Here is a 3,035-nt window from a genome sequence, read left to right on the forward strand (position 1 = left end):
CTAGCTGTGCCCTGCCACGCGTTGCTGTGGCCTATAGTAAAACTTATCAAAGTTGAGGTAGATATCTGGACTATTATGAAAGAGAGGTACCTACCTATTCCTTCCCCCTTTTCCTCCCCCTTTCTCTCCTTTCTTCCTTCTCTACCTCTTTCTTTCTTTCCTTCTTTCACTACTTGGTTTCATCCTTCTCTCTTTCCTTCATTCCCTCCCCCTTTCTTCCTTTGCCTTTCTTCCCTCCCTGTTTGCTTCCTTCTTTCGCTTTTTATTTCCTTTTATTTTACCACCATCATAACAATAACAATAATGCAATGCATTGCCTCTGGGACCTGACACCTCTCCCATTCCTCCAGGGTCTCATAGGAACAATAGCATAATAATAATAACAATAATAATAATAATAATAATAATAATAATAGAAATAACAACCTTTACCCGCCACGTGTTGCTGTGGCCAATCTTCCCTCTTTCTCTCCTTCTTTCCCTCCTTCCTTCTTTCCTTCCCTCCCATCTTTCCTTCTCTTCTTTCTCTATCTCTTTCCTTCCTTCCCCCTTTTTCTTTCTTTTCTGCTGTCTCTCTTTCCTTTCCTTCCATCTTTCCTTTTCTTTCCTTTTCTTCTTCCTTCTTTCTCTAACTTTCCTTCCTTCCCCCTTTTTCTTTACCTCCCTTTCTCTTTCTTCCTTCTTTCCTTCCTTCCTGTCTTTCCTAGATTTTGACAGGGCGGGAAGGGGCGGGGTGGGGTTTGGAGGGGGCGTGAAGTAAAAGGAGGTAAGATTGGGGTGGGGGAGTGATGGAGCGTGGGGTTGCGTGTGTGTGTGCAGCGGCGGGGGGAGTGATGGAGCATGGGGTTGCGTGTGTGTGTGCGGCGGCGAGGGGAGTGGGGTTGCGTGTGTGCGTGCGGCGGCGGGGGGAGTGATGGAGTGTGGGGTTGTGTGTGTGTGTGCGGCAGGGGTGTGTGTGTGTGCGGGAAGCGGCACGGCGACGCTTGGAGTGGGCATGGTTTCCGCAGAGGGAACGTTGGCCGGAAGGGCATGTGCACGCGCCAGGGAACTTGCGGCTGGGCGCCAATCTGCATGCTCAGTTGTTTTGCCGTTTTGTGAGTGTGTTGTTGTGTTGTTTTTCATTTTGAGTAGATACGTTTGTACCTTGTGGGTTGTGTTATGGGCATGGGAATTTTGGTTAAGTTTCGTTGGGGTTTTTTTTAGTTTTGTTTTTTTGCCGTTTTGTGAGTGTGTTGTTGTGTTGTTTTTCATTTTGAGTAGATATCTTTGTACCTTGTGGGTTGTGTTATGGGCATGGGAATTTTGGTTAAGTTTCGTTGGGGGATTTTTGAGTTTTGTTGTTTTGCCGTTTTGTGAGTGTGTTGTTGTGTTGTTTTTCATTTTGAGTAGATATCTTTGTGCCTTGTGGGTTGTGTTATGGGCATGAGAATTTTGGTTAAGTTTCATTGGGGGATTTTTGAGTTTTGTTGTTTTGCCGTTTTGTGAGTGTGTTGTTGTGTTGTTTTTCATTTTGAGTAGATATGTTTGTACCTTGTGGGTTGTGTTATGGGCATGGGAATTTTGGTTAAGTTTCTTTGGGGGGTTTTTTTTAGTTTTTTTTTTGCCGTTTTGAGTGTGTTGTTGTGTTGTTTTTTTATTTTGAGTATATATGTTTGTACCTTGTGGGTTGTGTTATGAGCATGGGAATTTTGGTTAAGTTTCGTTGGGGGATTTTTGAGTTTTGTTGTTTTGCCGTTTTGTGAGTGTGTTGTTGTGTTGTTTTTCATTTTGCGTAGATATGTTTGTACCTTGTGGGTTGTGTTATGGGCATGGGAATTTTGGTTAAGTTTCGTTGGGGGATTTTTGAGTTTTGTTGTTTTGCCGTTTTGTGAGTGTGTTGTTGTGTTGTTTTTCATTTTGAGTAGATATGTTTGTACCTTGTGGGTTGTGTTATGGGCATGGGAATTTTGGTTAAGTTTCGTTGGGGGATTTTTGAGTTTTGTTGTTTTGTCGTTTTGTGAGTGTGTTGTTGTGTTGTTTTTCATTTTGAGTAGATATGTTTGTACCTTGTGGGTTGTGTTATGGGCATGGGAATTTTGGTTAAGTTTCGTTGGGGTTTTTTTGAGTTTTGTTTCCTCGTTGGATGCCCGTAACAAATTTATATATATAGATACAGAATTTAAATGTATTGTCGAAGGCTTTCATGGCTAGAATCACTGGGTTGTTGTAGGTTTTTCGGGCTCTATGGCCATGTTCTAGAAGCATTCTCACCTGATGTTTCACCTGCATCTATGGCAGGCTTTCTCAGAGGTTGTGAGGTCTATACAGAACTTTTTTTAATTGAGTGAACCTGTTTTCTATTTCTCCCAAAGAGGTTTCACAAATGATAGTCTTCAAAACTTCCACTGATTCATGCAAGTCTTACTTGCTCTCCTTTCACATATTATCCTGTCAAAATCTTTTCAAGGGGGGGTTGCCAATGCTTTCCCTCTGAAGCTGAGAGAGTGTGTCTCCAAAATTGTAATCCAAACCTTAAATCGCTGCAGCACACTGTCTTTAATTTGCAGATCTAATTCTCCTACGTGACACAGATTTCATGATCTTGTGTCCTAAGGATGCTATGTTTCAAGATAGCAATAAGGGTTAGTTTTGGATGTTTGGCATCCAAAAGCATAACACAGCAACATAATGCTTAGGAACTGGGTATTAAGTAAACTGTGGGACCTTCTGCACTGTCATATACCCTAGAATATCAAGGCAGAAAATCACACAATATCTGCTGTACACTTGGTTATTTGAGTCCACGCTATCATATATTCCAGTTCAAAGCAAAAAATGTGGGGTTTTATTTAATGTGTGGAAGGGGCCCATGTTACTATCAGCTGAAATTGCTCTCTCTGAACACTACCCCCAAAATACAACATGTTATCCTCTCACACACAAATGCTTGCCTATCTGTAATTTTAATCTACCTCAGTGTTTCTCAACTTTACCAATGGCACGATCCTTGAATATAGTTCCTCATGTTGTGGTGACACTCAACCATAAAATTATTT

The sequence above is a fragment of the Anolis sagrei genome, chromosome 2 (assembly GCF_037176765.1).
Source record: "Anolis sagrei isolate rAnoSag1 chromosome 2, rAnoSag1.mat, whole genome shotgun sequence".
Classification (NCBI taxonomy): domain Eukaryota; kingdom Metazoa; phylum Chordata; class Lepidosauria; order Squamata; family Dactyloidae; genus Anolis; species Anolis sagrei.